This window comes from Nicotiana sylvestris, chromosome 2 (assembly GCF_000393655.2).
Source record: "Nicotiana sylvestris chromosome 2, ASM39365v2, whole genome shotgun sequence".
Taxonomy (NCBI): domain Eukaryota; kingdom Viridiplantae; phylum Streptophyta; class Magnoliopsida; order Solanales; family Solanaceae; genus Nicotiana; species Nicotiana sylvestris.
Genome location: NC_091058.1, coordinates 160,794,799 through 160,804,710, shown reverse-complemented (window position 1 = coordinate 160,804,710; position 9,912 = coordinate 160,794,799).

Sequence of the window (9,912 nt, the reverse complement as noted above, 5' to 3'; positions counted from 1 at the left end):
CGGTGTGGGCGGGATCCCTGGTATTACCAACTTGCTTGGCTCGGGTTTGCTTGCTATGACGGACGGGTTCTTCCCCCATAATACTACCGGCTTGACGCCTTCTCCCTGCGACTGTACATTTGTTCCTCCACTGGCTAAGACTTCTTTTGGGGCAGCTTGGATCATCATCACTGTTTGTGAGGGTTTTCTTAATTCACCTCCCTCACACACCAACTCAATCATGTGAGCTTCGTGGTGCGCTGGCAGCGGATTTTGGTTGATGTTAGGAGCCTCCGGTGTCTGGACCTCGATCTTATTGGTGTCAATAAGATCCTGTATGGCGTGCCTTAACTTCCAACACTTCTCGGTATCGTGCCCAAGCATCCCTGAACAGTATTCACAACTGATTGAACGATCCAAATTCTGAGGCGGGGGATTTGGTTCCCGAGTATGGACGGGACTAACCAAACCCAATTGCCGCAGCTTGTGGAACACAGCGGTGTAGGTTTCTCCCAGTTCGGTGAAGGTTCTTTGCTTCCGCAACCTGTCATTTCTGGCATCTGGATTTCCCCGGAAACCTGCCCCTGAAGGATTTCTATATGCCCTTGGTGGAGGGTAAGTGTTTTGTGGTGGTGCATATATGTTCTGGGGAGCCGGTGCGCGCCATTGCGGGCGAACCGGAGGCTGAGTGTATACCTGGGCTTGGTGTACGGAACAATGTGGTTCTCGAGGTGGATAGAAATTTTGTGGTGGGTTGTATGGATAGTTTGACCTGTGAGGCCTGGGTTGGTTGTAGTGTGGCCTGCCAGCCCTGGACCAACTGCCTGCCTCGATCGTGGCAACCTCTTCTTTCTTTCTTCTTAGCGCACCTCCCGTGCCGCTTTGAATAGCCTGGGTCGTGGCCTTAAGTGCCGAATAGTTTAAGATCTTGTCCGACCTCAAACCTTCTTCTATCATGACCCCTATTTTGACTACCTCGTTGAAAGATTTTCCAACCGTTGTCACCAAGTGACCAAAGTAGGTTGGATCCAATGTCTGCAAAAAGTAGTCTACCATTTCTCCCTCTCTCATGGGAGGATCGACTCTAGCTGCTTGTTCTCTCCAGCGGAATCCGAACTCGCGAAAACTTTCCCCGGGTTTCTTCCCAGTCCTCAGTAACGTGAGACGGTCAGGGACTATCTCTAGATTGTACTGGAAATGACCTGCAAAAGCCTGTGCCAGATCATCCCACGTGTACCACCTGCTGAAATCCTGCCTGGTATACCATTCCAGTGCAGATCCGCTCAGACTTTGGCCGAAGTAAGCTATCAAAAGCTCATCCTTGCCTCCTGCCCCTCTCATTTTGCTACAGAATCCCCGCAAATGTGCCATGGGATCACCGTGCCCTTCATATAAATCAAACTTGGGCATCTTGAACCCAGCCGGGAGTTGGACATCTGGGAAAGGGCACAGATCTTTGTATGCCACGCTGACTTGATTGCCCAGCCCGTGCAAGTTTCTGAAGGATTGCTCCAGGCTTTTGAACTTTCTTAACACTTCATCCTGTTCTGGGGCCTTAACAGGCTTCTCAACCTCTGCCGGTACTTCCAAATGGGGATTGTAAACCTGTGGTTCCGGTGCGTGGAATGTAGGCTCAGGGGGATAGTACTGTGTATCGTGAGCCTGAAACAATGGCTCACTGGTCGTTCGCTGCAAAGGGGCTGATGCAGGTCCCACAAAAATGGGAATATTGGATGTTGGGAGAGGTTGGTGGGGTGGTGGAGCTTGGGAATCATGAGGGCTTCTCTCTTGATGATAGAGGGGGTTTGGGCGGCTTGTGGAAGGGCCAGAGTGAGGGTACTCCGGTACGTGTCCCAGTGTCTCAGGGCTCTTTTGCGTTTTGGCCAGGGCTAGCTGCATGGCATGCATCTCCAGTCCCATCCTCTCAATCTTTTCCATTGCCTCTTTTAGCAACTGGCTCATCGGCCTTTCTTCCTCATTACTATTCTCAGAAGTGGTCATGCTTGTTGCTACCGGTCCTTTGGATCTGGTTTGGTATGAATGTGTTGCCAGAATTCTTTAACAACTAACTGTCTGGTATCAGACAACAACAAACTTTGTTAGTGTTAGAGCTTAACAGATTTGATCATAACACATAGAGGATGCAATGCACCTAGGCAGTTAACCGTTTCTACATGCTTTGCTTCAAACCACATGCGTCATCCCGGTTTGTTCATTCGTCTCTTTTTTAGAGTATTATGCGAAACCCCGCGTTTTTATTTTATTTACATTTTCTTTTCTTTATTTAAAAAGCGGTCGAATCTTATGGGGATTGCCTACGTATCACGTCCCCGCGTGAATCAGACCAGGCGTAGTTCTGCCTTAAAGTAAAGACACATAGAAATTCTTCCGGAGTCACTTAATTTCATTATCAAAATTTGCTATTACACATTGCTTCAAACAACATAGCAACAGTACAGACTCCATGGTTCTTTGACCCTATTTGATTGAAGAAAAAATGGAAAACAACATATGGGAAAACATCAAAGCTTAACTAAAACAAGACTCGACCAAAACTAATTCTCCAATTTAAAGGCCCGCGAGGCATCATTCGGCCTTTCCGCGGCTCTAGGTGTAAGGTCTCTTTGCAGGTTCTTCAACTCGCTCATAATCCGGCGGACGCAGCCTATGATGGAAACAAGGAGGGTCTTCCGAGGTATTTGCTCACATGCCAAGCATTTCATGTAGATGTAATGCCCTATTTCATCAATCCTTGCTCGGATGTCATCTCTTTCACTGAGCAACTGCCTGATTTGTTGGTTTTTTAACCCCAGTGCCTGAGCATCGTCAGCAATTCGATCCTGAAACAACCCCATTTGTCTTTCCATGCAGGCCATTGCATCATAACACTGTCTTCTGTCGGCTTGGGCGTCTCGTGCTTGTTTGACGATCCGATCATGTAGAGTGGAGCTCGTTTCCCTTAATATTCTGACGCTCATTTCATAATCCCTTATGACCTGTTGCAAATGCTGCTTCCGGGCCATTGCGTATTTTGCCCCTCTGACCTTCATCCTTGTTATGCAAGCTCTTGATTGTTCTAATTCTTCTTGGCCTTGGATGACCTGATTTCTCAAACTTGCTATCAATCTTTCATCAGAGCGACGCTTCTGTCGGTCAACGTTACTCTTACTGGCTTGGCGAAGGCGGGCCTTCAAGGTTTGGTTTTCTTGGGCTAACTTGTTTCTTTCAGCCTGCTCCGAGGCGACTTGCACATTGTTCTCAAATACAAGCCTTTCAACTTGTTGCTTTAGCTTCCCGATTTCGACCCGGTAACCTTTCTCCCTTTTTAACCATCCCCATTGCTCTTGTGAATCATTGGTGAAGTGTTGGACGTGGGCCCTTTTAGCAGGTCTTTGCCGAGTCTGAAACCTTCTTTCGAACCAAGCATCGTACTTTGGGTCTACCTCACCTTTAGCTAGCTCTCGTACCATGGTTTTGGGCTCCAAGAATCTACATTCATGCCACAGTTTTCTAATCTTCCCCTCGGGGAATATGACTCCCGGGCTTAATTCCAAGGCATGCTTGCTCAGATTTTCATCATTAGGGACTACTTGAAACCTGCCCAGTTGTCGTAATACCCGATGAGGGGCATATGGCTGGATGCTGCGAAGCCCCATTAAGAGAACATGACATTCTTCAGCCGACATGTAGATAACCTCAGTATCAGTCAACCAACCAAATGCCCATTCAATTTGGTCAGATGTTGTTGACCTTAACCGTGTAAACCATTCTTCGACACCTTCAGGAAATCTGGCGCCTGTCATGCGCTCCTTGAATCCGCTGATACAGTTCCTCTCGGTCAACCCGTGGTTCATGTATCCTACTCGGTGATGGAGGTGTTCTTGCATCCATAGTTGAAGTAACAGGTTGCAACCTTGGAAGAACTTGCCTCCTTCTCGGCATATAGTCAGAGCCCGGTAGATTTCGGACAAAATTAAAGGAACCACAGTACTATTGGTTCTTTTGATTGCCACGTCGGCCATCCCTACCAGACCTATCTCTATCTTTTTGTCCTTCCTTGGGCAGACCATGACTCCCAAGAATGCTGTGATAAAAGCCAAAGTACGTCTTGCTTCCCATTTGTTTCTGTTCCCGCCGTGAGTTAGCCCAAGGTTCGGTTCCTCGAAACCCTGCGGGGTCCCGTACCGCTGATACAAGAAATGGAGATCACAACACCCTCTCGACAAATCGTCATGTTGTACCTTCCGACTAATGCTTAGTAGATCCAGAAACGCATGCGGGGACACTGGCCTTGGCGAAAGCAAATATTGCCCTCTTAACTTCTCATTCAGTCCCGCATACCCGGCAACTTCCTCAAGTGTCGGTGAAAGTTCGAAATCAGCAAAACGGAATACATTGCAGGTGGGGTCCCAAAATGGTATTAGAGCTTCAAGAATATCTGTCCTCGGCTCAACACCCAACAAATTTACAAAACCTCCCAATATTCTTCCTATTACCCCTTTGCTATCGGTTTCCAAGTCATTCCACCACATGTGGAGTTGTAGAGGGACTTCGCTGAGGGCTGAGAATGGTTCATTTTGCTCTGTGTTCATCCTGCACATTTATTAGGGTGATTTTTTAGGTGAAAACAAAAACCTTTATTTTGCCTCTAACCAAAATCTTTGGACAAAAACAAAAAAACAATTATTTATATACACGTGTATACATATATACATATATGCTTTATGGTATATTTTTTTTTTTTTTTTTTTTTTTTTTTTTTTTTTTTTTATTTTTTTTTTTTTATATTTATATATATACATAATTTTTTGTAAACTTTTCCCGACATTCAAAACCGGTCATCATGCGTGTTTGAAGCAAATAAATGCACAAGCAGTGAGTAGGATGCATCAGGATGGCCCTTTTCTATTTCAGGTTGCTAATCCTAGACGGACCCAACCCCTGTGTTGAGTCCCCTAAGTCAAATGCACGTGATGCAAATAAACGCTCCTACTAGGGATCCGGCATGTGGCTTTGTTATACTAGGTTCAGAACCTGGGTGTTTGTTCTAGACCTGGCTTACCCGAGCGGACAGCTCGAGCCGAGGGGGCAGCGTACCGGGAATACAGAAGCTTCACCGGCTTAGCAACTTATCCGAACCTCGTTCTAAATTGGGATTTGACACTATACAGAAAAGAAGCCATACGAAGTACGCCCTTCTTCATGATTTAGAAGACTCAGAGAGAAGATGGGTTTCGGCACAATTTATATACAGTTCACATAATATCAAAGCGGTAACAGCAGCATTTAGCACATTAGGCTCAAACATGTAAAACTCAAAAAATCAGATAAAACCAAATATAACAATTTATATGAGCTCGAATTTCTAACCCTGAACCACTGGTTCTGGGTTAAGTCCCCAGCAGAGTCGCCAGAGCTGTCACACCTCCTTTTTCCGGCACCGCGAGGTGCGTAGGGAGTTTTTTCCAATTAAAGGACAGTCGAAACGGGATTGGTTTAATTATTTCAGAGTCGCCACTTGGGAGATTTAGGGTGTCCCAAGTCACCAATTTTAATCCCGAATCGAGGAAAAGAATGACTCTATATTACAGTCTGCGTACCAGAAATCTAGATAAGGAATTCTGTTAACCCGGGAGAAGGTGTTAGGCATTCCCGAGTTCCGTGGTTCTAGCACGGTCGCTCAACTGTTATATTTGGCTTATTTATCTGATTTTAAATACAATATGAACTTATGTGCAAATTTTAACTTTTAACCGCTTTATTATTATTGTTTTTTACAAGAATGTGAACATCGCTTAAAACACGTCTTTGGACTGCGTCACATGAAATGCACCCACAATCCGGAACGCATTTTATTTGATGTTTTGAGATTTGGATTTGGGTCGCATGAAATGCGCACCCGAGTTTAAGAAAGTAAATTATTAAACACGCGCCTAAAGAGACTATCGCGTTATTATTTTGGGAAGGCCACGAAATTCACTAAGCGGCCCTCCTGAATTCTAAGTAATTTAAAACAAGTATTTACTGAGGGCCCCGTAATTTGTACTTTTATTCGGCGAGGCTCATCTCATTCTTATTATTAAAGGATATCCTATAGCAACTACGTTTCTTGTCGCGTTTGTCTCTATCAATCGAAAGCAGTAGATAATCCTAATTAATTAATGCTTGCGAGTTATTTTTGTGACAGAATTCGGAAATACTAAAATCAGGAATAGGGCTGCGCGCACAGTCAGTCGAATAAGTAGTCATGGGCCCAAATTCGACCCATGCGTGATGGGCCAAACCTGGGCCACTGCTTGCTCGAAGCAGGCCGGCTAGGCCTGTTTTGGTCTGAACTCGACCTTTACGGGGTTGATATTGCAAGTTTGGTATTCTTTGTCCTAACAGGTGGTTTACTAGTTATATGAGACCATCAATCAAAAAAAGAGAACTTAATCCAGGATGTACAGTGTTCATACTTGGTATACATATCAACATATACTGCAAAGTAAACTAGAATCTGAAATGCAACATATCTCATTGAACATATTATCACCTATCAACATACATATGTAAGCTACTATTTAGCTAACTTATATTAATATACACTAGGCATATAGGCTGCTTCGATTGTCAACACAAAAATGAAAATTATCATACAATACGTGATATCTAATATAACAGTATATATATGAAAATCAACTTCAAGTCTTTTTCCTTTCTTTTGCATTCATGCTCAATGTTCTAATTACATTTTGATAGTGCCTTGGTTGTGTACCTGACGTAGAGGAACAGAAGAAAGAAAGTGATCAGTTGAGTAGTATGCACGAATACAGCAACAGCAGATAACACCAACAACACAGCAACAACAACCAGCCACAATGATGAAGCTCACAAGTGGTCGAGCAACAAACAAACAGTCCCAGAAACAGAATGATGAACCAACAGAAATCCAGAACAAAGAGGAACCACCAATAGTCGAGTACCAAACCAATGAACCCAGAAAAGAAAGATGAAACAACAGCAACACTACCAATTGAATAACCAGAAACAGCTCAACCAATGCAAACCAAGAACTTGGCCAAGACAGCTTGACCAATATGCACTCTTATACAACCTTCAGGCAGTGTTTGGTTGCAGTGTTTATTGGAAACTAACTTGTGTTTTTCAGTTTTCTTTGAACTCACTAGACCTCTCTTTAGACTAAAAATTTTCCAGCCCTTTGTTTTTCCCTCTCTGAAAGCTAAAAGTCCAGCCTAAGACCCTTAAACTTCAGCCCCTGTTTTAGTTATCAAATGGCCTATTTATAGGCCAAATGCACCATTACAGCTGAGCTGCCCTGCCTGCCAATTGGCAGAATGCCCATACTCTTTAAGCCCATGCTCAGCATGCTTGGTGTCAGCTCCCTTTATTCCCCCCCACGCCTGGCTTTCTTTAATCAAGAGTTATGGGTTCATTTTAGTATTCATTTTAAATTCCCATGCTCTTATGTCTTGTTCCCCATTGGCATTAATTTAATCCCAAATTAGTACCCTATTTGTCAGCTCACTTAAACTAATTACTTCTGTTCTTTTTAACACCCCAGATTACCCCTGTTAACCTTGATTATTACTGCCCCTGCCTATTGCAGCATTAGGGCATTTTTGCACTGATGAAAGCTCGAACTCAGGACTGCCTAGTCTGAACCTTTTCAGTCAGTTTTATAGTGCAAACAAACCATTTCAAACAATGCTGGGGCATACAGTCAGTGACAAAGACTCAATTAGTCATGAGACCTTATTAGCTCATTTGATTTATTAGTTATAGAAAGCTAATCGACGATATTTATCGAGTCGACTATACTAATTATAACAGATAATAATCAATCGCTCACATAACAATTCGTTTAGGGATCTAAAGGGCATCAAACAATTCTGTGTTCAATAACTGGGAACCTATATAAGTTTATTCATTTGACGACCAATCTAACCGAACATGTTCATCACAGAGTACATACAGAATACACCCATAGAAAATCAACCGACCAAAGAAAAAGGTCTTTAAAGAGATGAAAGGAATCTGGATGAAAAATAACAAAAAACAACAAACAAACACAAAAAGATATGCTGACAACTTATTTGGAAATAAAACAAAAAGAACGGAAAACTTACCAAACGTTTAAACCAAACAGACCCAAATCAAACTCGACTTCGAACTTTTGAGGCCGAACAAACTTTAATCAGGGTGTTCTCACATGAGAACACCTTGGTTAAGGTCTATTAGACCTCAAACCTATGTCAAAACTGGCCGGGTTCCACAGGTGCATGTGTTTCAAAAGTCTGGATTTCCAGATCTGGATTTTTGGGAGTTGTGGGTAGATTCGGACCAAACCAAGCTTGGTTTGGTCACGAGGAAGGTCAGGGGGGTGTCTGGTATGAAGATGGGGTAACTTGGCATAGGTACGGGTTCGACTCAAATCTTCAAATGAAGATTCGAGACGAACGAAAGTGATTCGAGGCAAATGGATAGTAGATCCATGTTCAGGAGAGTGAGGGGGTCTTAGGGTGTTCAGGGGGTGGTCACCGGCGTTCGTGCCGCCGGCTTTAATGGCGAGGGATACTGGGGCGGCTGCTAGGGTTCGAGGATGAGAAGGGGTTGGGGAAGGAGATGACTGAAGGGTGGGGTTCGGATAGGGGGTGCGGGGTAAAGGGCTGAGCTTATATATGGGGGGGTTGATTGGATCTGAGCCGTCGGATCATACGATCTCAACGGCTTGGATCTGAGGGTGAGAAACAAGACGGGGTCGTTCAGTAGTTAAACGGGGTCGTTTGGTTTAAGTGAGGGGTCGGATCGGATTGGTTATTGGGTCGGGTTTGAACACGGGTTGTTGAAGATGATCCTGAGCCGTTGGATTGGCCTGGACGGACGGCTTAGATCGAACGCCCTATACGGCGTCGTTTTGGGGCGTGCCTTGGCAGGCCTGGTTTTGGACTGGGTCTTGCCTTGGCTTTGGGCCTCATTTTGGGGCCCAATCCGATTTTCTTCTCTTTTGTTTTTTTGTTTTTTTTTTCTAATTTCATTTTTTCTTTTAAAACAAAAATAAAAATAATAAAACGAAATTAAAACTAAACAACAATGCAACATTTTAACACAATTATCACAAAAAATTATTTAAACAAGTTAACTAAAGCCTAGAACGAACGATGCACATGTATATATATTTTGAATTTTCTTTTGGAGCGATTGTCCGTGAAGCAAAAATCACGTGCTTACACTGCCTATCTCAACTCTGTGCAGCATGTTTTAATAAAATTTCTTGTTCTTCCTTGACTCGGAAATAGCCTAAATAGTGATTTCCTTTCTATAACTATTATTTATGTTGGTTGAGCTGCATATTTACTTTGGGACTACGAAACGGCATTCCGGGAGATCCCCCAGCACTGCATATTTACTTTGGGACTACGAAATGGTATTCCGGGAGATCCCCCTGCACATTTACGTTTGGGACTACAAAACAGTATCCTGGGAGATCCCCTAATGTTATCTCTGTGTTAGATTTGTTGTCTTTCATTGACTCTTATACCTGTTAGCGTTTCATATTTATTTTTACTGTAATATTTTATTCTATGTCATTTCATTATGTTTATACCAGTCGGGCCCTGACCTAATCTCGGCACTACTCGACCGAGGTTAGGCTTGGCACTTACTAGGTACCATTGTGGTGTATTCATGCCCTTTCCTGCATATGTTTTTCGTGTATAGATCCAGGTTCATCGTACCAGCCTCATCACTAGTTGCAGTCATTGTTGCTTGTTGGAGACTTCAAAGTACATCTACCCGTGCTCGCAGATCCTCGGGGTCCCTCTCTATCCCCTATGTTCATTTTTCTTCTTTCTGTAGAGATGATGTATAGAACAGTTAAAACTTCTTAGTAGCTTGTGACTTGCAAGTTTCTGGGTTTTGGGAAAATGATAA